At 41.8% G+C, this 27,007-nt stretch overlaps 1 protein-coding gene and 1 long non-coding RNA gene across 19 annotated transcripts in view; one reads left to right on the forward strand and one right to left on the reverse strand.

The window, feature by feature from the left end:
- LOC140520822 (uncharacterized) overlaps positions 1 to 22,542 on the reverse strand; it is a 205,237-nt gene extending 182,695 nt beyond the window's left edge. The window contains exon 1 of the long non-coding RNA XR_011972662.1: positions 22,443 to 22,542. This is a non-coding gene — a long non-coding RNA (uncharacterized lncRNA). The remainder of the gene's footprint in view (positions 1 to 22,442) is intronic.
- FGFR1 (fibroblast growth factor receptor 1) overlaps positions 20,814 to 27,007 on the forward strand; it is a 69,162-nt gene continuing 62,968 nt past the window's right edge. For 14 of the 18 annotated variants that reach the window (XM_072635146.1, XM_072635151.1, XM_072635148.1 and 11 more), the window contains exon 1: positions 20,814 to 20,950. The gene's annotated coding sequence lies outside the window, so the exon portion shown is untranslated. Of the gene's footprint in view, positions 20,951 to 21,218; positions 21,455 to 22,461; positions 22,550 to 27,007 lie in introns of those variants that run through there. The other 4 variants (XM_072635149.1, XM_072635157.1, XM_072635147.1 and 1 more) reach the window with 4 other exon arrangements.

Consider the following 27,007-nt stretch of genomic DNA (forward strand, 5'->3'; position numbering starts at 1 on the left):
GCTTTTCCACACCCCACCAATATTTGTCATTTCCTTTTTTTGTCATATTAACCAAAAGATGAGATATCTTCTAATATTTCTTTCCAGCTCTGTGATAGTTAATAATAACGAAAGCTCCCGTTTCAATGGGGCACACAAACCCACGAAGTGCTTTTCTACCAACAGCCCACTAAATAACCCAGAAAGCATTATCCCCATTTTGCAGATGAGAAAACAGAGTTGGATAAGTAAAATAGCCTGGCCAAGGTCACTGGACTTGGATAACCTTCCATTATACCTCTCACCTCTGCTAACATCAGCTACCTCCTACAACAACAGTAACTAACATTTAGATAAACATTTTGCCACTCTTCCCTTATAACAACTATGTGCAATTGCAGGGATTATTTCCCCTATTTTACAGATAAGGAAGACCAAGTCTGCCAGTACCAAAGTGATCGGCCCCAAGATCACAGAGAATCAAAACTTAAACCAGTGTCTCCTAAGTCCAGGGCTCCCTTTGCTCTATGACATATGCTACCAGAAGAAGAATGCTTAAAGTTGTGAGAACAGCCCTGTTCTCTGAAGGGCCCTGTAGTCTGAATCAACTCATTTATTTATTGTCCTGATGTATTTCATAGCAATTCCCTGCCTGTCATCAATACTCTGTTTCTGCTGCCACTGACACATACGATAATCTGATCTGGAAGTAAAAAAGGGAGTGCAGTATCTGTAGAAACAAACATCATCAAATATCCTGGCTCCCTTCCCAGGGCTTCAATAAAAATGCAGGAAGGAAGAAGGCGCAGAGCTGAGCTCACGTCAGCAAGTCTGGGCTGAGTCTCCATTAAATCATTAAGAGAGTACTTTCAAGCCTCGTTTCTGATCTCCAGGATGCCTGCGCAAGAGGGGAAAGGGGGAGGGTACCCTTCAAATGCAGGGAAAGTATTGGTGGCAAACCAGGGGATGGAATATGTACTGAATGCTTGTGTTTCCAAATTAGTCTCCACCCGCCCCCGCCCCTCTATTCAGGCTTTTTACTATGGGTTGGAGCAGGCACTTTAGTGAAATTCATTTGCTTTCAAAACCTTGGCTCTGGAGTTATGGTAATAAGCATAGCCAGAGGTATGGCAACCTGTAAAGCATATTGTACCTCTTGGGAGGGAAGGAGGGGGCTTGAGCCCGTTTCCGTAGGTAAGGAAGCAGAGTCAAGCGAGTAAGGGGTTGGTGGAGTTAAGTGGGCATATGGAGATACAGAAGGAAAAGATTAGAATTCACTGGCTCCCCAAACCTGATCCTTTCTTCAGTCAGAGGACCGTATCCCCATGCTCCCATCTCTTCCCCGGGGCAGTTTGAATGACAGACAGGGAGACCGAATGAAAGGCGGGGAGCTGGAGAATGAAAAATAAACCAGCAGAAAACCCAGTGGAAAAGCACATTAGATTTGCGAGATTCTTTCCATCTTAATTCTCAGTGGCCCAGTTAGTAACAGAGATATGGTTTCTTAAAATACACTTTTGGTCCTCCTTGATGGAGTCTCCTTAAAGGTTCTTTCTTTCAAAGAAATAAAAAAAAAAAAAAGGTGGGAGTGGGGGAGAGCTTTTTATCTTCCTATTCTAATGCATACTATAACTGCAGTAAGAAATAATACAGATTTACAATTCCCTGGCAAAGTCTCCAAAGAGGGAAATAGTCAAATTTGGACATGATAGATAGATAGATAAAAATAGATAGATAGATAGATAGACCAGGTGTCTCTGTTAGATCTGCTTCTGCCATAAGCCTAGTGATACCCAAAAGCCAAGGGGAGAGCAGGTTCCCAAGTGACAGATTTCAACCTCCCCCTTCCATCCCCAAGACACAGATACTAGCAACCATTCTCTTGGGCTAGGCCTTTGTTACCAAAATGATTGGAGGTGATTGAATTAGTTTATAAAAGGTTGGGGGCGGGGGGGGGGGGGGGGGGGGGGGGGGGGGGGGGGGAAGGTGTTGTTTGTTTTTGTTTCCAATGAACCAGATGGTTGTGAAGTTAGTTTAATGTGGTTCAATCATTTTTCACAGTTTAAGATTAAAATGGGGAGGAGAAATTAGTACTGGTCATGATGTTTACCTTCCTTCCCACTACTAGCCATGAATAGCCCCCTTTTCCACGACCTCCAAATGCTGAGAGCAAATTTAAAACCAACCCACTGGTGTTGTTTGGATTTCCTTTATGCTACCTAAGGAATGAGTTTACTTTGGCTAGATAGGACAGCTAGCAAGGCCAAACAGGTGGCCTGGCAGACCCCAAAGTACGCTATTCAACTGCAGGATCAGACCTTAGTGAAGAAGATCCAGAAGCACCTGGGAGCTTTATCTAGGCTGCTTCCAATGCCTAGCATAGTGCTCTGTATATACACAACTACTTGGTGAATGCTTATTGAATTGAACTGCTTCCTTTCCACATACCCTAAGAAGTGTCTCAACTGTCTTCCTATAGAAGAGCCTGCAGTGTCTCTTTACCTAAGCAAAGAGAAGCCTAGGCAGCATGCTCTTTATTAGCCAACTTCTCATTACGTGCCCTTCACCTCTGTCTTCTCTTTCCACGGGAGAGAGGCTGGCATAGAGGTGCCCACTGACACAGGGATTGGCACACTTCCAAATTTCCTATTGAGTTCCTATTGGTTCACTTAGCCAAGCAGAATATGACCAAGCTCCAGGAAATGCTTCCATTCAACAAATATGTGTCAAGTGTCTAGAGCTGGCACAAGTTGCTGCCCTAGGAACTAACAGGAATGCAAAGAAAATTAAGGCAAGGTCCCTACCCTCAAGGGGTTTACAATCTACTCCAAGGTTATTATGAGGAGAGAGTTTTGTAAACCTTAAAACACTAGACAGAATCCAACTATTTTACCTTAGACTGGTTGGTTGCTTAATGGCATCACCACGATAAAGTCAAGTTTTAGTGTATCCAACTGTGGCCAATCAGACCAGACTGTGGTCAATCAGACCAACACAAGCTCAGAATGCTCTACCACAGATTGGACACAGATAGTCTGTGTGAACATTCAGGGTGGATACTCCAAATTTGCTCATCCTACATTTCCTTTGTGCAAGGTAAAATGAGAGAGATGATGCTAGCCTCCTGCCCCAGTCAGTCTATGTCTGGAATATTTTGTCCAACTTCTGGTGCCAACTTTTTAGAAAAGACATTGGAAAATCAGAGTATATTCAACAGAAGGTAACTAGAGAGTAAGGAAACTACAGACCATTCACTATGAGTAAAATTGAAACACTTGGAGATGTTTGGCTTGGTGAAGTGAAAACCTAACAGAAACTAGCAACTATCTTCAAGTATTTGAAAGACTACCCCTCTTAGAACCAAATATCTCACTTACAGCAGCCTGCTTCTGCTCTAAACATGCCCCCTTTTCTACATTTCTGGAAACTACCATACCCCGTTCTTGCATTCTTCATTTAGTGCTCAGGTCACTACCTAATATATTCCTGCCTGTGCCATCAGAGTCCTAAGCAAGATCCTAACCCTTCCCTAAAAGAACCCATAACCTTTAATGTCCCCATCAACCTGCCCTGTTGTAAAGATGATGGGAACACACCCATCCTACACATAGACTAGGAAGCATGATAGAGAGCCTGGCAAAGTTGGTTGTACCAAGTCCAAGGGCAACTTTGCCAAAAAACCATTGATGACCCCTTTCCTCTGCTTTCCATAGTCTGAAGATCATTACATATCATGTAGGAGTGACCTCCCTGGTCTGTAGCCTTTTCCTCATTGCCTATATCCTCCATGTTCCTTACATCAGGTTTTACATTTTAAGCCTAAAGCTTCACTTTGTTTTAGTTACAACATTATTATGACTTTTTTTTTTTTTTTAGAAACCTGAAGTCTCATAATTACTGATATGGGCTGGGACAGACTCTCATGGGGATAGCTTATAGAATTGTATATAAAAGAGTTACACTCTACATTGGTATATTTCATAAACCACATCCCATGAAGTCCTGACATGCAAATATGGCAGAAGGAAATGGAAAAAGATAACAGGTGGCTAAGATGGATGCTTTCATTCACTTTCTCTTTTGTTTGACCAGCAATGAATGGTAATAGAGGATTACTTCTATCCACACTTGGAACTGAGGAGGGTAGGGACAGGGGAATAACCTTAAAGAAACCTCTTCTGCTTCCCAAAGATCCTATAAAGAGGGGAACCTTCTTCCTTTCTGTCTCTTCTCTCTCTGCTACCCCTTGCTCTGTTTGTGTTTGATTGATTTCAAGCCTACCAAGACTTACTCTGGCAGAGTCAATACCATGAAGAGAGTACCTCCCTGCCATGGTAAGAGAAGGAGAGAACTCCCATTTCCAGGGTTTCAGAGTTCAGACTGGGTAGGAATAAGGTCAGTATTGGGAGCAGGCAGGTCTCAGATCTCATGCTGACCAAATTTGAGGCTTTACTACAAAACGGTGGATATGTATAGCAAGCCTTGATGGCAGATATGGATGGGAATGGGCAACTGGTTTTGCCCTATGATGAATTGTTCTTGGGTCTCTGGTAGCAGGTGGGCTGCAAAGCCTTTTGCCTTGGGCAGGCCCCTGCAGTTCAGGAAAGGACAGTCAGTTACCATCTGGTGGCCATTTGGTAGCCACTCAATGAGTGGAGTTAGCAGTTCTCAGCCCAGCTTTAATGTGTTGAGGATTTCTTGCTTTGCTTTGTATATTTTTAAATAAAGGAACCACTCCTACACTTTCTCATGCCAACAGCAGAAGTTTGAATGAACCCTTAGAGCCATCTGGGAGTAGGAAAAGGAAGCAATGAGATAGACAGTGTCATAAGCAGTATGTCGCATTTACTTTACTCACTAGGGGGGAAGTGCAGAATAATAGAAAGAATGATGAGTTTGGAGCAGAAAAGCTAGGTCTGAGTCACTACCCTGACAATGAACTAACCAGGTGACACTTGGGCAAATCATTTAACTTCCCTGATCCTCAGTTTGTCATCTGTGAAATGGGGTTCATACTTTCACCTACCTAGTTCACATGGTTGCTGTAGCTTTTGTAAACCTTCAAGACCTAGAAATCTATGGACTATGATTACTCCTCACTAAGCTGATTGCAAAACTTAGATCTCTGCTTCCATAGAACGCTCCCTTGCCAAAACACATTATAGTCTTCATCACAAAGGGGGAAAGAAAGAAATCAATGTACCACAGTTGGGAACCTGCAGTCTCGAGGCCACATGTGGCCTTCCAGGTCCTTAAGTACAGCCCTTCGACTGAATCCAAACTTCACAGAAAAAACCCTTTTATTGAAAGGATTGGTATGATACTAAAGTTTATGAAATTACGATCCCTTCCCTCATTTACTGAAAGTCCCAGTTCTGCTTTGGGTTCAATAAGTGTGGAAGATATCCTTTACCCAGACCAATTGTGATTTTTCTCCCTCCTCTCAACTCCCATTGATAGCAATTTGTCTGGGGAAAAAGTCTTCTAGTCTTGTTCTCTTTTTGCATTTCCTTCTGCCATATTTGCATATGAGGACTACAAGAATCTGGGATGTGGTTTGTGAAATCCACCGAAGTAGAGAATAACTACCTTACATACAATTCTATGAGCTTTCTCCATGAGATCCTGTCCCAGTCCATATCAGTAGTTATGAGACTTCAGGTTTCTCAAAAAAAAAAAAAAAAAAAGGTAATAGTAATGTTGTAACTAACACAAAGTGAAGCTTTAGGTTTAAAATTTAAAACGTGGTATAAGGGACATGGAGGATATGGAGGGGGTGGGGGGGTGGTAGATGTTAATGGACAATAAGTTTAACGTGAGGCAACAATATGGCAGCCATACAAGTGAATGCCATCTTGTGCTGTAGTAAAAGAGGCATAGATACCTAGAATAAAGAGGTTCTTCTGTCCTCTGCCTCAGTTGGACAACATCTGGATGTTCAGTCCTGGGTGCCACATTTTAGGAAGGACATTAATAAAGTAGAGAACATGCAAAGGGCCTCCAAAATGGTGAAGACACTAGAGTCTATGCCATACAAGGAACTGAGGATATGTAACCTAAAGCAGAGAAGTTTCAAGGTAGATACCACAGTTACCTTCAAGTATCTAAAGAGCCACATGGAAGAAGAGTTTCTCTTTGACCCAAGAAGATAGAACTAGGAACTGTGGGTGAAGTAACAAAGGAAAAGATTTAAGCTTGATGTCAAGAAAACCTTCTTAATAATCTGAGCTATACAAAATTGCAAATGATCCCTCTGGAGATAGTAGGCTCTCCTTTTCCTATAGATCAAAGCTGGGTGATCATCTGTTAGATGCATTGTAGTGGGGATTCTTATTCACATAGGAGTTGGACTACATAGTTACTAAGGTCCCTTCCACCTCTGAAATGTGATGAATCTGCAGCCAAAAAATTCATCCTTTGGTAATCCATCTTTCAGTGATAAGACTCTCCAAACTTAGCTAGGTTCATCCTTGAACTATCAAGTCCATACCCAAACCATTAGAATCTGTTGGAATTCATTTCCTGCTAGCATAGTCTTAAAGAGACTGGAAGCAGAGTTCTTAAACTGGAGCCCATGAGCTTGGCTTTTTTCTTTTATTTTGACAACTTTGTTCCAGTTTAAAAACTGTGCTTTTAATTCTTCAGATCTGTTATTTCATTTAGTGTAAGGAACTCTTAATGAGAAAACTTACTCTTCCAAAGTATATCTGCAGCAGCTGTTCAGTTTATGGTTGCTTTGTGGCAGTGAGTAGTGCCCTCACACAGTCAGTATGTGTGAGAGGGTGGACTTGAACCCAGGTCTTCCTAACCCAAAAACCAGCTTTCTACTCATTATCTACTGAAGACTTTTGAGTGACATGCCTAGACCTGTGAATAAAAGATTACTTGGATAGAGGTATGAAGAATGGATTGGAGGAAGAGAGACTAGAATCAGGAAGACCATTTATTAAATAGTATAGAAGAGAAAAAATAGGGCCTAAATTAGGATAATTTGCAGTGGAGAATGCTGATGGGGGTGGAGGATGGATGCACAAGATACTGTGAAATCAACAGGATTTTGGCAACTGATTGGATATTGAAGCTAAGGGAGAAGGAAGAGTCAGGGTTCCCATGTCCAAAGCCTTTAACCACCATTCTTTTTCCTTTTCCTTCCTTTTGTCTCCAAACTTCTGGTGAGGTGAATGGTCTCTAACTGGTCCTAGAGTGTGAGAGGCTTTTGTCTCTTCACCTCCATCAGACATCAAAGTAGCAGGGCAAAAAGTCTACAGATCGTTTCTGACCCTCCTAGTTTTTTGTTATCTCTAAGGGAAGATTACATTTCTATGTGGTCAGGCAACATGCCAGGAGTCCTCAGTACTGGAGGTTGGCAAGCCTCTTCCAGGGGCCTGTTAGTACAGAGAGACAGAACAGATAGTCCTATAGATTATCTACCTGCCATCAGGTTCCCATACTCTCTCCAGGGACTAAAGCTGTGAGTCTTGATTTCAGAAAAGGAAGTGGAGAAATACTGAACTAGTCTGAGCTGGGTTGGAATGGTAATAAAAATAATATCTTCCATCTTTTTAAAAAGTTTTTTTAAAATTTTTCTCTGTTGCTCCCTGATGCAAAAACACCAACTTTTTTCCAGTTATGGTATTTGGCTACAAGTTATGGAAAACTACAATCTCCAAAGAATCAAAATGATGGTTGATCCACAGGGCAAAGAAGGGATTCATAGTGGGTGTCCATGGGCATATTATCAGTGCTGATTCATACCAAAGAAGTGATATACCATGAAAGATAGCAACCAGCAATGTATAATTGAAAAAGGAATAGGTCAGTCATATCACATGAACAGGAGCTTACCGATAAGTCCATCCCAGTGCTAGATTGATACTCATGGAATGCTAAAGATCTAGAAAAATGCCTCCAGTATTTTGGGTCAATTCTCAAGGCTCTACGTGGGTAAAAATTACCATGTAGATGTCCTACTGGAAGACATAACCACACAAATTAAATAGAGTAAATAAATTGATTGATTTTTAAAAACATTTGTTAAATATTTACCACATACAAAGCACTGGAGATACAAATAGAAAAGTCAGACAGTCCTTTATTTTGAGGAACTCACATTCACATGACAAGCTTTCCTGACATCAGTTAAGAACTAACATGATTTTTATGATAAACTTGATAATCATTGTAACAAACAACGTCACTGCCTCCTGACTCTGTTCCTATGGGCCCCTTCTCCCATTGCTGAGTTCTGCCTAGACTAGCCATTTTTGGAGATGGGTCCTAAACTAGCCATCCCTGAAATTCTGGTATCATCAATACCCCCTCTAGGACAATCTCTGCCCTTTCCAGGTTCCCTTTTATTTACTGTCTTCCTTTGATAAAATGTAAGTTTCTTGAGGGTAAGGTCTTTCTCTTTGCTTATAGTTGTATCCCCATATTGCCTGCAAACAGTAAGTGCTTAATAAATGCTTCTTGACTGAAATAATCAAATAAAATAAAGAATGAAATCATACACAAAATCATAAATTGCAAACTTCATCATTGACTAAAAGCAAATACATGCTCAAAGTAGCAAAGTAGCTATGATTTCATCAGTGTGAGAGATGAGAGATTCTAGCTGTGGGAACTCATCTATGATTTAATAAGCCTTAGGGAAGTTCCTTAGACCCATAAAGATCAATTACCTAATTGGAGCATATAGAACTAGAAAACGTGAGAGGCAGGATTCAAATTCAGGTCCTCAGGACTTCAAACTCAGTCTGTTATCACACTCTTTGAACAAAACTGTTTTGTGTTTGTTTGTTCATCCCATGTTTTATTTGGTGGATTTTACAATTTCTACCACTAATCCCTGACCTTAATGAGGGGTATGTATGACTGTGAGCACCTTTAGGTCCAGTTCAAAATTTGTTTTTTCTCTGTATACCCAGCACAGTTTCTGATATATAGGCGGCCCTTAATAAATGGTTATTGACTGCCTTAGCTATGTACATGCAAGATATATATGTATATATGTGTGTGTGTATGTATATATATATACATATATACACACACACGAAGGAACACTTTTTTTTACAAAGAACTAGAAAAAATAAGCGCTCATAATTAGAGAATGACTGAATAAATTGTGACATATTAATATAATGAAATATTGTTGCGCCCTGTAAATAACATATATGATGGATTCAGAGAAACCTGGGAAAACTTGTATGAACTGATGCAAAGTGAAGGGAGCAGAACCAGAACAATTTACATAACAATCACAGTAACGGAAATGAAAACAACTTTGAAAGACCCTAGAGCTCAAATCAATGTCATGGTCAATCATGAATTCAGAAGACTGATGATGAATCATGCTTCCCATCTCCTGGCAGAAGGACTAGAGTCAAGCAGGCAACATGAAAAAAAGAGCTCACTAAGTGAGCTCTGTGCTAAGCACTGAAGATAAAAATGTAAATAAAAGAAAGACATTTCCTGCCCTCAAGGAGCTTACATTCTACAACACATAAAAGGAGCTTAAAAAGATGGAGGGGAAGTTAATTTTGTGGACATGGTAGAAAAAGTGGGAGAATCAGAAGCATTGGTGGGAGAGAATTTAAGTATAGACCTGGAAATATGTAATGGAAAACTTGGAAGCAGGTAATGAGCATGACTTGAAAAATAATACAAAGAAGAGAAAATCAATGAAACTTTTTTTTTTAACTCACAGAAGAGAACAGAAATTTAAGATGGTTAAGCAGAGACTTGGTTAGATGAATCAACAGTGATATGGAAGTCAAAAAAGCTCCTGCAACCTTAGACTGCCGGTCAATACTCCCATGGTACTCCGCCCTTATTGGAATTCATCTGAAATGTTGTGTTTCATTCCAGATTAGACATTGCAGCTTAAGAATGCATTGCACCTTCAAAGTGTCCAGAAGAGGACAACCAGAATGGTTAAGGGACTTAAGTCCATGTCATATGAGAATCTGTTGAAGAAAGTGGAGATATTGAGTCTAAAGAGGAGAAGGAGGGAGAGACATCATAGTTATCTTCAAATATTTGAAGGGGTTTCATGTAGACAATAGATTAGACTTGTTCTGTTTGATGACTAGAAGTTGCAAAGAGACAATTTAGACCTGATTTTAGGAAAAACTTCCTAATTGTCCAAGAGTAGAATTGTAAAAAAAAAAAAAAAAGACTAGCATTGTCCAAAAATAAAATTGGCCACCTCAGGGATGGTAGGTTCCTGTCCTTGGTTGTCTTCAAGCAGAGGCTGAATGGTTACTTGTTGGGTATGTTATAATAGAGATCCTTTCATACAGGGGTAGACTAGATGAACACCAAGGTCCCTCCTAGGTCTTCTCAAATTCTGTGATTCCATCACATGGATGGGCATCAGAGCAAGGAACAATGGGCAAGGAAGGTAGCTTTGCTTGTGGCTATCTGTGACTCATGGTCACTGGGATTGTGAGTGTAGCCATAAGGCAATAGATTGACATGCCCTCTACAGTAGCCATGATAATGCTGATTTTATTATCAATCATGTGATCATAAATCTAGAACTAGAAAAAATCTCAGAGGCCACCTGGTACAACCCTCTTGTTTTACAGATGAGGACATTAAGCCCTCATTGAGCACTACTCATGTAGAGGAGGTGAGATATGAACCAAGGTCCTTGGAATCCAGAGCCAATTCTCTTTCCATTGTACCACCCTGCCACCTAAAACCCTGAGATAAGAAGTAGAAAGCAGAATGGAAAGGGGGTGGTAAGAAATGATGATAATTCTTCCCTTCTCTCAAGATAGCTGACAAAAAGTCCCCAAAGGAACCAAAAGAAAAGGTCAGAAAGAAAAAAAAGGACAACAAAAGGGAAGATGTGACTGAAAAAGTGGTAGAAAAGGCTCAAAAGCATTACAATAGGAAACCAATCCTGTCCCAAGGCATCTGTAGATACTCCAGGTCTGCAATGTCCTCCTGCCATGTACAAGTGGAAATATGCTACACCAAAAACCCAGATTGAAAGGAAAAAGAAAGGAACGGTGCCTGCTACTATCTCAAAGTCAGTTGGTAGTAATAAGAATGGAGGAACTCGTGTGCTAAAGATTTTCAAAATACCTAAGTATTACCCTACTGAGGGTGTGCCTGGCTAGTGGTGACTGAACCTCTGACCATCAACCATGTTCCTCCGAAAAAGACCTATAAGAAATTTGTCATTGCCTCCTCTACCAGGGTTAACCTCTCTAGTGTAAAAATTCCAAATCATCTTACTGATGCTTACTTCAAGAAGAAGAAGCTCCATAAACCTAGACACCAAGGAGAGATTTTTGACAGAGAAAAAGAGAAATATGAGATTACAGAGCAGCACAAAGCTGATCAGAAAGCAATGGACTCTCAGATTCTGCCTCAAATCAAGAAAATTCCTCAGCCCCGTGCCTACCTGTGTTCTGTATTCTCTCTCTCCAACGGAGTTTATCCTCACAGACTAGTATTCTAAAAACCTTGTAGAGAACTCAGTAAAATATTTGGAATAGCTGAAAAGAAATGTTGGTGATTCTTTTGTTTTATCCGATAGTTGGGCCCAGTTGGTTATAGAGGGGTGAAGCATGTTTAAGGTACACACCGTCTAAACCTCATTCATTTTAGCTGTGCCCCAGGCCTCTACACAATAAGGAGAACATTTCCCCCAGTTAAGGGTCTTAGTTCTAGAGTCTGATAAAGGCATCCAATTATGGTACTACTCTGAAGACTTTGACTCCCTTGGAAGGAAAACAAAGTTTAGGTTGCTAAAATCCGTATTCAGATAAAACCTTCTGGGTGAATACTTTCTTGATACAACCTCCTTTCCATGGCGCCAGAGTCCCTCTCTTCCTTCAAGACAAGCTCAAGCACCATCTTTTATCTGAAACCTTTCTTTATTCACCTGCTAGTGCCCTCCCTCCTAAGCTATGTTGTATTGACTTTACATATATTTATATTTGTTAATTTTGCATTTACGCCATATGTATTTTATATGCACTTGCTTCTCCCCATCCCTCATTAAAACATAAGAACTTTCTGAGTAGAGATTATTTCAGTTTTTTGTACTAGCAACCCCAGCACACAGTGACTTATATATTAAAGGCACTTAATAAATACTTGTGAATTTATTGGTTGATGGTTTTAGGCTTAGCACAGAGGAAATGACTCTCATCTGTCCTCCCAGCCAATGAAATTCCTCCTCATAACCAATAGTAACCCAAGGCAATTCTGCCAACAGTTGATAAGATTCAACCACCTGCCTTGAACTATGGATGATATATTATCACAAGCAGCAATGGGTACAAAGACATTCTCCATAGGGAGAAGCAGCAAAAATCTCCAAGGTTCACCATCCTATAAGCTCATCAATTTGATCCGCAAATTCCCCTGAACAACTCGCCATGTGTATGTATTTTGATTAAGTCAACAAGATAATAGCATTTACATCTTATTTGTTCTGTGGCCTTTCCCACCTTTTTCCATTGATGTATTTATCAGGATTTGTTACTTTGTAAGAGAAGTAGTTCTCATTGTCTTTGGTTCTGCTTCTGCTTTCTTTGCTCTGGATCAGTTCTTATAAATCATTTCATATTTTTATGTATGTAGAGACTGGGGGATATTAGGTGGCATAGTGGATAGAGCATTGGGGTTGGAATCAGGAAGACTCACCTTCCTGACTTCAAATCCAGCTTCAGACACTTACTAGCTATGTAATCCTAGACAAGTCACCTAACCCTGTTTGCCTCAGTTATTCATCTGTAAAATGAGCCAGAGAAGGAAATGGCAAACCGCTCCAGTATTTTTGCCAAGAAAACTCAAATGGAGTCATGGAAGAATCAGACACAATTGAAAATGACTGAACAACAACAGATGTAGAGATTTATTTTAATGTATTGGTGTTGTTGTATACTGATTGCATCAGTTGTGTTCAACTCCTCATGACCCATTTTGGAGTTTTGAACCTACACAGCATTATAATGCATTGTTTCCACATGTCATATAAAGAAAACGATGTGAAGTGACTTGCTCAAAGTGACATAACTATGAAAACTATGAAGCAGTTGAGCTGAGATTCAGGGATTCAAACCCAGATCCTCACTTTTCCCATTGAACTTTGTTTTCTCTCTTGATGAGTCAATTCTCCATTTTTTTAGGAGCAATTTATACAGTCTTTGGGTGATTTGAGTCCTAATTTTCAGTCTTCCTCATTCCTTCTTGTTATCTTTCTTTTTATTTTTTCACTGAAAGCTAGGGAAAATGGAGAAATCAATCTATTTGCTATTAGAATAGGGAGACTAGCCAATAAGGGCCCCTTCCTTACAGAATGCTCAGATTTGCCCTTCCTGGTGACAATATAAGTAATATTAGAATGTTATAAAATATAAGCAATATTGTTGCCTGCTTGGGCCCAATCCATCAAGAGTCCCCTGCTTGGCGAAGGAGACGAGGCAGGGAGCCAGAATTGAATTCAAATACACAAGGATCTATATGCCCCTCCCTCAGCCCTTTTGTGCTTTTCCTTCCTAGTGGCAAATGAGGCAAAACTTGCTGTGAGCTACTAGGTAGGGGGGAAGGGAGTGGAGGCCCTATCTCCTACCTGGCCACCATATGTCCGTGAGCACATGAAGCATTTATTTCTCTCATGTTTATTCTTTCCTGATCTTAGGCAAATGAGTCATCAGAGAGGGAGATGCCAAGCAACCACTGGGGCTAAGAGATACATCAAAGCTATTAGAGTTCCAAAGAGGCAGGAATAGCAGAAGTGAAGTTCAGTGATGAGTCAGTGCAGCAGCCAAATGACCTACTTGACCTTGCCCAGTAGTAGATTAACCCATCAGCCTGTGAAATGAACAAGGGAAACAGCTTATCTATCAACACCTCCTGGCCCCCAAAATGGACTTGGTTGGACTCTGAGAAAGGTAAAAGGCTCTCCCAGGGCCAGGAATCATGAGGTACCCCTTGGTCCCACATGATCCCCATGTGAATGTCTCACCACCTTTTACTTTTAAAATAAGCCCATTTTCCCCAGGGATCTTGTGTGAATACAAAGGGAGAGAAGGCCTCCTGATTTGGGGGTACTTTTATAACTAATATTCTTGCTATACCTTCTCAGTAAATGCCCCTTTGTAAAACCAAATTAAACGTCAACTAGTGGACTGATATAGGGGAGAACACAGGGTGAGGGATTATGAGCAACAGTAATAGAAATCCCAGTCCCTAGGGAATTTAACTATTACTCCAGTTTGAATTAAGACAGTAAGTCCAGGAGGGATGTCCCATCATTGTGGCAAAAAGCCTTGGTACTGAGGGGATTTTAAAATAATGGTTAAAACTAAAATGAGCCCTAGGATGATCTAGGTTTTATTGATCTCTGGCTGGATGATGCCTTCATTGCAAAGCAAAGAAGCACTAGATTTTTCTCCTTTCATGCAAATCAAAGGTATATTTCCATCTCTTTCCAGGCTTAGGACACTCTAAAAATGGTCCCAGATCTAAAGAAAGAAAGAATTTTTCATTTGTATTTAAAACTTTGTGACATGCTCTCCTTTGTAAGTATTGACGAAAAAGTTAAATACAGCAGCATGTCTATACCCAGCAAGAAGAAGCAGGGGAAGTTAATCAATCATCTGTGTTCATTCAGCATTCAAACACTTATTGAATGAATAAATAAATGAATGAAAGAATTAGGATGAAAAATGATAGCTGGTGATACAAGGAAGGCCAATAGAGAGTCCATGAGTCAGGAATTCCTGGGCTCAGGTGCTTCCTCTGATACGCAGTGATCATATGACCCTGGGCAGATGTAACCATTCAGTGTCCCCAAGGCAGGTCTCTTAAGACTATAAATTGCTGGAAACTGATTTGCATTGGTAGAGGACATTTTCTCATCAGGATTGCCAAACCAATGAAACCACAGGACTGGTCCAAAAAACTCTCCCTTAGCTCACATTTCTATAGGCTTTTCTCCTCACCAATCCAGGGAAGAATGTAGAGTAGGCTTTATTTCTCCTGTTTTATATATGAGGAGACTTTAATATTTCAATAATTCATGATTTCATCGATGGCAGTCCTCAGATTCACAACACAGAATGCAAAATTCCCTATGACTTGGTAGAAAGTTTTGGAGAGTTAGTATAGATGAACAATTCATAATTCTACACCCACCCTAATGTTGAGCCTCTCTGAACTTAGCAATTGGCTGAAGTATATCCATATTGTTATATGGATAACAAATCTAAATTCTCGCATGGAGCTTGAACTCACCATTTTTCCAGCTTCATAGGACCTGCAGGAGCTTACTGTGCAAACCACAATGGGGGGGGATTAGAATAGGACTTTAAACAAGGATACCGATCCTCACAGAAATGAAGTGAATTGGGTAAGATCACAGTGCAAGTAAACAAGAGAGCTGATATTTAAGTTCAGCTCTCCTGACTTCGCATGTGGGGCTTTTTCTACCATACCATATTTCCTTCCAAAGTAAATGGAAAAGAAATGCAACTTTTGTCCTAAATCTGTCATTGCCTTCATGATCAGAGAAAGAAAAATTCTGTTCTTCTAGCTTCAGTTTACTCCTCTTTGAAAGGTTTATTCTACTCCTTGTCTTTCCCTGCCACCTTTCCATCATTATCAACAGTAATATATATTTATTGAGCAGCTACTGAATATAAAACATCGTCCTCCACTAGGAATAAAGAGTTGATCCTTTCCCTTAAAGGGGGATCTACTTTGAGGATTGAAGACACTTCCATAATGTTAATAATAATAATAATGAGATATTATGCTAAGTGCCAAATGAGTACGTATAAATGTAGCAACCTGGAGGAAGAAAAAGGATGAGAGGAAGCCTCACATGTCTTATGACCTTTCCTTCTCCCATTTCCATGAGTGAAAATGAATTAAGTCTAGCTTTGCTATCAACTCATAGAAGAAGTATACTTGTGTGGTTCATGGGATATCAAATTAGAAATATGCTTTCAATCCTTTAGGGCTAACACTAGAGCCCTGAGGGGTTGGGATAGTAACTCCAGAGCCTACATATGCTATATATAAGCTGAGTAAGTTGGTCTAGATAATTTTTGAGCATCCTATCAAGTCTACATTCTTTAATTAAATTTTTAAGATAAATTTTATTAATATCTTTCTTGTTTGTTTTTACATCACAAAAATTACTCAGTATCATTTTTCCTTGTCTTCTCATATCTCCTTTGCTTATTCTTTGTCATTTTGCACACCCACTTGTTTTGGGGTTGTTCGTTCTGTATATTGTTTTCTTGGTTCTGTTTATTTCACTCTGCATCAGTTTCTGTAAGTCCATATTCCTCTGTATTCATCATGTGTTGTTTCTTATAGTACAGTAATATTATGTTACCTTCATAAATCACAATTTGTTCAGTCAATTCCTAATCGAAAGGTATCTACTTTGTTTCTAGTTCTTTGCTACCACAAAAAGTACTTCTAAAAATGTCTTGGTGTATATGAATATTTTCTTCATATCAGTGATTTCCTTGGGGCATAAGCCTCATTGTGGAATCTCTGAGTCAAAGATCGTGGACTTTTTGTCACTCTCTTTGCATAATTCTAAATTGCCTTCCAAAATGATTGCAGATTCATAGCTGCACCAACAATACATTATGTTTCCCCACAACCACTACACCCTTGATTCTTGCCATCTTTTATCATCTTTGCCGATTTTCTGGGTGTGAGGTGGAATTTTTTAGTTGTTTTGATTAACATTTCTTTTATTTGAAGAATTCTTTCATTATGGTTGTTCATGGTTTTACAATTCTTCTTTTTAGAATTGTCCCTTCATATCCTCTGACCATTTATCTATTAAAGAATGGATTTTACTTTCTTTCTCTCCATATATACATATGTGTGTATATATACACACACGTATATTTATATGTGTATGTCTATATGTGGTCTATATATCCACATATACGTAAATGTATTATGTATATCTATATATCTTATATACCAATCTGATGAGTTTGCTACAAAGATTTTTCTGCATTCAATTATTTCCCTTCTTATCCTAGAAACATTAATTTAGTTTGTACAAAAACTTTTCAATTTCATATAATCGAAATTATCTTTTTTATCTTTTGTTATGGCCTCTATCCTTTATTTGATTAAGAATGAATCTACTCAAAATTGTGAGACATATGAGCTGCTTCTCTTCAAAATTTTTATATCTTTATAAATTTTTATATCTTTAATATTAAGGTCAAATATTCATTTTTAATATTTACTCAAGAATATGGCATAAGATGTTGGTCTAAACCTAATTTTTACCAGACTGTTTTCCATTTTTTCCTCAGCTTTTTTTTTTTAAATAAATTACTTTTCAGAGTAATTTATATTTGGGAGTTTATTGAACATTGAATTATTGAGTTTTGTTGTTTCTGAATCTCCCTTATCTGGTCTGTTCCATTGAGCTACTTCTGTATTTCTTAACCAACACCAAATGGTTTTAATGACCACCATTTTCTAGCATAATTTGAGGTCTGGAAGTACTATTCTCCCTTCATTATTACCTTTTTCATCACGTATTTCTCTTAATCTTCTAGATCTTTTGTTTCTCCAAATGAATTCTGTTATTATTTTATCGAGTTCTATAAAGTATGCCTTTGCTAATTTGATTGGTATAGTATTGAAATTGTAAATTGACTTTGGTAGGATTGTGATTTTTATTATATGGACATAGTCCTGAGCTGACCACTGAAGAGTCCTGCTACTACTTAAGCTGATCTTTGTTTCTTTAAGGAGCACTTTGTAATTGAATCAATACGAGTATTTTGTGTGCTTTAGTAGATTGGTCCCCAGTTACTTTATGCATTTCATAGTTATAATCATAATAATAGGCAGCATTTATGAGTGCTTTATGGTTTACTAAGTACTTTACAAATATTTCATGTGATCCTCACAACAACCCTAAGATAGGTGCTATTATTAAACCCATTTTAAAGATAGGAAACTGAAGACAGAAATTGAGTGACTTACCCAGGATCAAATAGCTGGTAAGTATATGAGGATAGATTTGAAGTCAGGTCTTTCTGACTCCAGGTCCATAACTCTTTCCACTGCTATACCTTTGTTTATTTTATTATATCATTTTGAAATCTGTAACTGAACTTATCAAACATTTGCGAAAGTACCTGCTATGTGAAGATATTGTGCTATACACTGGGAATAGTAATGAAAAGACCTTGCTGTCAAGGAATTTATTATTTTAAAAGATATACATGAATATCTAAGTTAAAGATGCAAGGGTTAATATAAAAAGTAAAAAGAAATGTCTAGGTATTGAGAAATGATCCTTTCACCTTGGTAGTGGAGAAGGTTATAGGGTATGAAGAAAAGACTTCAAAAAACTTTAAAAGAGCACCTGCATTGAATCGTGTGTGTATGTGTATTCAATTCTGGGCCCCACATTTTTTTTTAAGTTCTGAAAGAATATGGCATTTATTCTATGTATTTTTTAGTTTTTTCATGGTATTTTATTTTTTTCCAATTACATGTAAAGATAGTTTTCAACATTCATTTTTTTATAAGATTTTGAATTCCGAATTTTTCTCTCTCTCCTTCCCTCTTCCCAAGATGGTAAGCAAATTTGATATAGGTTATACATACGAAATCACTGCATTGAGTCTTGAAAGAAGAGAGAATCTTCAAGAGGCAGCGATGTGGGCTAAAAAGGGGAATGTGATCCATGCCATCATGGGGTACCAGAGTGAATCATGACACCCAGACTGGAGGTGGCAGGACTAAGACAGGGAAGGAAATAATCTAGTTTGGGGATAGTGTAGAATATAAAAGAGGAGTATGAAGAGGTAGGATCATGAGGTTTGAAGCTATAAGGAGCCTTAGCATTGGTCTAATGTAGCAGATCATTGAACTTGGCTTTTTAAAAAATTAATAATTCTACCTCAAGATAAGTATTTTCCTTTGAAATCCTATGTGTTTTATTTTATACATCTAAAAACATGATTCTGGTTGGAAGTGGTGGCAGCTCCTGCCTACAATCCCTTCTTTTGGAAGAGGTTGAGGCTGATAGCCTGAGCTGAGGAACTCTGAGCTGCAGCAGGGTTAAAACTAAGGGTGTGTTGGTAAATGTTTAACAACCAGTTCTGTAAAAGAAGATTGCTATGTCATGTTTAATCTGCGCTATTAATATATTCTCCATCACTTTCTTAAGTCCAGGCAATCGACAAGATAATAAATCCAGCCCTAATTTATAGCCTTTGACAAGCCAATCTGTGCATGGTGTTCACAGTATACAATTATGGGGTGGGGGGGCCCTGCTATAACTACCACGCTGCCTAAAGATGAGCAAATCTTCCAAGGCTGGAAAAACAAGGAGAATAGAACTTCTATGCTAACCAGTGTTGAGATCAGGACTCTTGACAGTCACTACACTTCCAACCTGGACAAGGCAGGGAGACCCAGACTGAAAAAAAATCTGGTAAGGAGTCCTTAGGTTTCAAAAGATTTCCAAGCAGCGCTTGATACACACATAATAACGGTTAGAAATCCTGGTCTAACCCAAGCTCTTTATTTTGCAGATTTTTAAAAAAGAGGTAAACTGACTTGCCTAAGGTTACTGAGGAATAGAGTAGTAGAAACAGAATTCGAACCCAGCTCCTCTGATCCAGATTCAGGGCTCTCCTCATTACACCGTAGCTGGCACTTAGGGCCAGATTATGAGATTCCTTGAATGCCAGGACTGGTTGCTTTAACCTTATTCTTTTTAGTAGGTAAAGGAGGACCATTGAAGACTTTTTGGTAGAGTAAGGACATGATAAGAGCAGTGCACAGGTGAGGTTACTTTGGCCGCAGTGTGAAGGATGCATTGGGGATTTGGGGAGGTTAACATCAATGTCCAGAGGAGGTAATAAAAGCCTGAACTAAGATGCTGAGGGGGTAATGCATGTCCAAATGAAGAAGGTACGGGAATCTTTTCCACGAAATTCTCCTAGAAGAACGGCTTTTCCGATCTGACCCAGAAACCTTGCACGACACTGTCCTAGATGAAAGGTGCAGACCCCCTATCTAACGGGAGCACAGCTCCGGTCCGAGAGACTAGCAAGGCAACACAGCTTTGGTTTTCCCCTCTGCAGCAGTGGTAAAGGAACTACAAGGCCCAGCAGGCAGCTGCAGGGGGAGGAGGAGGAGATGGAGGTGGAGACTAGAGTATCGTCTGAGTGAGTGAGGCAGTGAGTGAGGCTTCCAGGCGCATAGCCTTAAAAGCGCTCAGTGGGATAGGCGGGCAGCCGCCGAAGCTGCAGCGAGAGCAGCCTGGAGAGTAGGCAGGGGGTGAGCAGGAGCCCGTACCTGTGCTCAGCCGCAGCGCGCCCAGAACCCAGACAAGAGTACCTGGATCGCCTTGAGACAGCTCCCAGAAAAGACCCAGAGAGTCCAGGCTCGGCGTATTGCGAAGACTTCGTATCTTCCCCCACCCCCAACCCCAAAGAGCCGTTGCAGCTGGAGAAACAACTGTGACTGAAGACTTTTCCTCCAGTCCTGGGGATACATTGCCAGTGCCCACACATACACTCGGATCTGTACCGCAGCAGTAGCCGCCGCCGCCACCGTCACAGCCTGGGCGCGCTGCGGAGCCGCGGCCCCTGCGAGGAGATGGAGCCCGGGTTGCAGAAGGTGTGAGCCGTCCGCAGCCCCGGCTCTCCGGAGGAGGGGGATCAGGGGGTCCAGAGACCCCAGGAGGCGGAGGGGAGAGCCCTCCGCCCTCCCCCCCTCCGGCGGGCACCCGCTTCGACCCTATTGTTCCCGCCGGGGCTGGAGGCGCCGTGTAGGGGCCGCTCCCGGGACTTGTGCACCGGCTGCGGGGCTCTTGTGGCCCCGCAGGGACGGGTTCTGTCCCCGGGGCGGCCAGTCAACTTGAGGGACCCGGACTCCCACCCGCTGGAGCTGCGGCCGACTCTCCTCTAGGGGAAAAGCAGCCCAGACAGAGGTAAGAGTGGCTGGGGCCCCTCCAGATGCGAGGCCGCCTCTCCTTAGCTCGAGATCCCCAAGCCTGGGAGATCCTCTACCCTCCTCCTGCACCATCCTCCTGGCGCTAGCTTAACGACCTGTAACCCTTTGGAGCTTAAGCGTGCGCTGTGCTCCAGAGGTCTCCCCTCTCCTCACCCCTCGCTCCCCCCTTTTGTCTACCCTCCTCTTCCTTCTCCCGCTCGCAGTTGTGCGCCCCTACTCCCTCCGCGCCTCCCTTCCAGCTCGGCTCCTCCCGCCGCCCAACTTCTCTGCAAACTAGCGCCCGGGGTTCTGCGAGACTGCGGAGTCTGCAGCCTCTAGGCCGGGGGAAGGGAAAGAATTGGGGAAAGGGAAAAGGCCAGAGGGCGAAGGCAGCCGGCGGCTCGGGGGTCCGAGGACGACGGAAGAATTGTGCCTGAGTCTTGAGTGTACTGCATTCCACTCCACCCCTCGTGGTGACTGACTCACCCCAATACTGCAGCAGGTAGCTTTGGTCCGACCACTGGATCGGACCGATTTCTAATCCCTTTTTCCCACTCCCAGTAAAGTCCGAGCCCCGATATGTATTGGGGGGATGGGGGAAGGGAGAGGTTGTTGGATAGCTTTTCTTCGTTTAGTTTTTAGGGAGGTGGCGAAAGGTGGCGTCACTAAATGGCAAAGAGTCCGTTTTAGGGGAGGGCGAGGAAGGTATTTCCTTTAGGGGAGGGGGTTATCTTTTCCTACGTAGTATTCCTTAGAGGCGAAGGGAGGGAAGTTGAGGGAAATTGGAAGGAGCCCAATGGACGAATAAGCCCTTGTGTGGGTTGGGGGTGGTTGGGGGTGGGAGGAGAGAGGAGGAGCGTTCAACTCTACTAATCTATCTGGATATAGGAGATGAAATGAGAATGTTTTGTCCAGTGTTGTTCACTTTGCAGCAGTGAACCTCACTCTTTTTTTTTTTTCTGGCAAAGATCTGGCCTGGATTAATTTGCCCTCTGGCCCCTGTGTGATTTTCTGGAGAGGCGGGCTAGCAAAAAAAAAAAAAAAAAAAAGAGGAGGGGGACCGGAAACTTAGTTTCCAGAGTGACACCTTTGTATAGTTTGGCAATCCTAGTTGGCTTCATCCCATCCCCCTTTCCTCTCTCACTCAACCGGGTGGGGGGTGGAGAATGGGGGGTTGAGGGTTGAAACCAGTCTGCTTCTGCTGGGACCAAAAGCGATTGGCCCATTTACAAAATGTTGCTGTGGTCTCTTTCTCCCTCCCCCCACTTTTAAATTTTTTTAGTTTTCCAGATGTTGCACCAGTGAGCCCCATCTGGTTCCATTTCACCCAGTACAGCAACATTGCAAACAAACAGCGCCTAGCATTTCTCTGTGGCTTTTTATTCCTCTCCCCACCCCCAAAATGCTAAGATCCTTCACTTTCCTCAAGGGCCAGGAGCATTTCCTGCGCCTAAGAGATGGATGGGAGTAGGAAGAGAGAAGAAGGTTACCTTGGATCCCGGGTTATTGGAACTTCTCTTCTTCATCTTGGGTGGTAAAAATAAATGGGAATAGGAGCTTTGGAGGAGGGGATCGAAGGTGCCGGACATATATTTGGGTAAGCCACTCTCGAATGGCAGACTTCATCCCCTTAGGGCATGACTCCGCCAGGACTCCGAGCTGATGGCAGATGTAACTCTCCGAAACCCCAATATTTCACTTTTGTGCTTTGAATGAAAAGAAAACGGAAAAGGTGTCCTGCCCTGTTGGAGCTTGGATGGGGAGGGGCGAAGTTGGCCTGAACTCTTGGGCTGCTGTTTCTTGGGCTTTCTGGGAAGGCCGATTGCCCCTTTCCCATCGAGGGAGCCCCAGGGGGCCGTCCCCCAGCGGTGGCAGTCATGCGTTGCTTTTTCCACCCTTCCTCTGGAAGGCTGGTATGTGGCGGCGGCGGCGGGCGCTGGGGGCGTGTGAATGGGGCCAGGTTGAGGTGTTGGCTCTCACTGCCCCTAGCCTAGTTGGTCTCTATGTTTTTTAACGTAGTTTGGATTGCAGCCCCCGGAAACTAAAGTGACTCTGCCCTAGTATTTAAATAACGGTTACCGGTTGAAAAGCAGACGGAGGGTGTGCATGCGTGCGTGTGTGTTGCTTGTGTTGTGTGTGTGTCCGTTCCTTAAACGAGGAAAGCTCCTTATGGTCCAAAGTTTAGTGGGGGAGGGAAAGAGGGAGACAAACTTCCCTCCTCCTCCCCTCCCTTCTGTCTCTCTTTCAAATTGAAAACACTTCTCTGGTTTCCTTCTCTGGGCGGTAGTTTTGGAGGTTGTAATGAAATCGCACTTTCTCTAGACATGGTAATTAAGGTGACTGTTTCCTCAGCAGATGTGCCCTGCTCTCTGCACCTCCGGACCCAAGCTTTTTTTGGTATACCGACTGCCCTGCAGCCTCAGGACAACTGGGCGGGTTGCTGCTCTCCCCCTCCTGTTCCCGCCTGTCTCAGCCACCCAGCCACCCCCCTTCCTCAGCCTTTTTCCACCCCACCCTTCGAGGATGATTTTACAGCCCCTACAAAGTCCAGTTCTGGGGCTTAATTAGCCCAGTGGCCACGGCTCTCTCTTTACTTTCGGGGAATAGGATGAGCAGCAGCCTCTGCTTCGAACTTGCCCTTATGGCCTCCCTAATGACTTGTTTACATATTTCCTCCCATTTAGGGCTGAAGTTTGTCGGGAGCAGCTCCAGCCCCGATACTTCTAGCACCCGGTCAGCAGCCAGTGGACTGGAGACGCCGGCCGCCGCTGCAGGCTTGACTCCCTCTCGGGTTGTTCAGCGGCTAGCGGCTGACGAGCTCCTCGAAATATCTGTTACGTTGACTCTTAGTCATAGCCATAGCTAAGTGTAATGTCAGTTTTTTAATAGAGATCGTCCAGATTCCCCAGCCACTCCCCAGACACGCTCCCTCTCAGCATGCTTCGGCTTTGGGGAGAAGAGGGGGGCGGGTAGATAGGATGCACGTTTTGGAGGGAAATGAGCATTCTCCCCTGGATATTTTTCCCCTACGTTAAAAAGTTTCACAATGGGCACTTTTGAAAGTACGGCTACAGCTATAGAATCACAGAACGTATAGAATGTTCGAGCTGGAAGGGACCTCAGCCTAGGGGTCATCCAGTCCAACCCCCTCGTTTAGCTAGTGAAACGCCTGGAGCAAAGGCACGGTCAGAAGTGTAGAAGAACCCAGGAGTGTTGGTTGATGCCATTGTCCTACAGATCCTGAAGGAAAAGGATTAGAATCCATCTAGGCATCCCTGCGCCTGGGAGGGAAATTTTCCATTCCATACAACCACCAGCCTTTGTCCCTGGTTGCTAATGAGCCCGGGAGAAAAATGAGGGTGGGGGCTTTAGTGCTCTTTTGTGTAGACGAGGATCACTGCCCAAGAGAAGACTTTAATTTGGATACTTAACTAATATTTATGTTTTAAAAAATTTATATTTACCCATCTTTCCAGTTTAAAAAAAAAAATCAGCCTATACTAAAGTCGTTCCTGGAAGTTTATATGTAACTCCAGTGTACTCTTTCCATCCAATGATTGAATATTCGAATATTTTTACATAATTTTTGCCCTACAGAAAGTACTTCTGCTTTTTCCACTTTGCCTTGTTTCCCATAGGCTTCTCCATATCTCTCCTTATATTTGTCTATCTTTATGGTACTGGTACTGCTAGGGGGTTGTTGTCTCAGAACCAGCCAAGATGGATTCTGAAAGGCTCATCCCGAGAGGACTGGCTGTTAGCAGTATTTTTTTCAATCTCAGCTATTCATGACAATGAAGGGGGAGTTTGTGGTGTGGATAGAAGGGGCACCCACCATTAATGAAATCATATATCCTTTAAGTGTGGTGCTACCAGCCTGGAGTCAGGAAGACTGGAAGTTTGAAATGAGCCATCAGACACTAGCTGTGTGACCCTGAGCAAGTCATTCTAATCACAGTTTGCCTCATTCCACAGAAGTATCCTTGCCAAGAAAACCCCATTGACAGTATTGGCATATTGTGGTCCCACGGGTCAAGAATAATTCAATAAGACTGAACAAGAAATAGTCACTAATTACTCCATAGCATCAAGTAATCGCTCCATTACTCACCTTTCTACAGAGCACTTTCCTTACGATGACCTTAGATAGGTAGATAGCGGAAAAATTAATATTCTCCATTTTATAGATGAGGAAACTAGAACTCGGGAAAGTTACATGCATACCAGAGTAAGTGAACAGAGAAGGAATTCCAACCAAGGGTTCTCAAAGAAGAGCCAGAAGGAGACATCAGACTCCAAGGTTATCCACTGCATCCCCAGGTCATCACCAGTTGTTCTCAATTTTGTCTTGCACTGGACTTTCCAAGGAAACGGCCAACTCTGTGCAACTCTGCCTCGCCCAAATCCGATTCACACATAAGTCAAGGTATCACCCCATGACAGCATCAGTCCTCTTCAAAATGAAGGACAGATCAGAATTTTCCACCAGGGCTGCAGCTTCTCATTAGGGTACTACAACAGTCTATTTATCCATCCCCCACCCCCAAACAATAATATTCAGATTTGTTTCTGGTTTTCACTTTTATAAATAAGGTCAGAGAGATCTGAGTGCAAATCCTGAAGTAAACAACTTACTAGCAGTACAACTCTGGGCAAGTAAGTCACTTGACCTCTGTTTGTCTGAGTTTCTTCATCCCTAAATAGGTACATTAATAGTCCCTACTCCCTAGGGTTATTGTGAGGATCAAATAGGAAGGTAACTGTAAAGCACTTAGCACAGTATCTGACACATAATAAGTACTATATAAATGTTAGCTATTATTATTATTATTATTATAAATAGTATACTTAATTTGGTAAGAGCCCTAGGTGTTGGAAAGGAATTCAGGGGGTCATCTTTCTAGAGCCACCTATACCTTAGCTGGAATCCCTGACAAGTGACCATTCAGCTTGAACACTTACCTTCCCCCAAAATACACTTCTTTTACCAATTGTCTTTTATAAAAGCACCATGCTAAAGCCAATGCTTCAGATAAAGGGTAGTTCATGTATGTTTGGGGCCACGGATAACTGCTGAGGGTCACAGACCATTGGAGCATGGGATATGAGCTGAAAAGAACCTTAGAATGTAGATGGGCCAACCTCCACCCCTCATTTTTTTAGAAAGGGGAAACTGAGGCCCAGAGGGTTAAGTAGCTTTCTCAAAGTTATACCGGGAGGTCATTTAAATAACAAAGCCTAGATTTGAGTTGAGGACTTCTAACTCCAGATCCAGTGTTTCTCTCACTGGTGCCTGCCTTTGCTCTCTCTTCAATTTCTGTGAGTCATATTGGTCTGGGGGTTTCCTTAGAAAAATTAAGGAGTTTCCCTTCTGTCTTTGAAATATTACAGCTTGAAACGAGGAAGCAGATAGAACTAACTCAAGAAGCTTGTTCTGGAAGGGCCTGAGCTGACTTGAGATGAGTTAACATCCTCTTGGGGAATTCATGTTATTTTTCTCTTCCCAAGGGCTATGTAAGAGATCCGAATATAGGATATATGCTATTTATATAATACAGGTACTCCTGGATTATAAGTATTATAGATACTCCATCCCTATAATTTTAGATCAGATTCTAGGGCAGGGGTGGTGAACCTGTGACCTCGAGGTCATATGTAGCCCTCTAGATCCTCAAGTGCTGCCCTTTGACTGAATCCAAACTTCACAGAACACATTCCAAACAGATTTGCTCTTTGAAGTTTGGATTCAGTCAAAGAGCAGCACCTGAGGACCTAGAGGGCCACGCGTGACCTTGAGGCCACAGGTTCCCTACCCCTGTTCTAGGGATTCCAAAGAGAATTATTTAACACCTAGCTTTGCTGAGATTCTTGTTTTTTTTCAAGATGTCATCTACTTTAGACAGAAATGTTTCGGCTTCTCCTTCTCCAATGCTATAATACAAAATATGCTGTTTTTCTTTTCTTTTTTTTTTCTTTTTTTTAAATTTCAGTAAGAATCATAGCAGTGGCATAGTGAATGGAATCACAGAGACTTGGGCTCAAGTTCCACATTTTC

This window comes from Notamacropus eugenii, chromosome 1 (genome assembly GCF_028372415.1).
Source record: "Notamacropus eugenii isolate mMacEug1 chromosome 1, mMacEug1.pri_v2, whole genome shotgun sequence".
NCBI lineage: Eukaryota > Metazoa > Chordata > Mammalia > Diprotodontia > Macropodidae > Notamacropus > Notamacropus eugenii.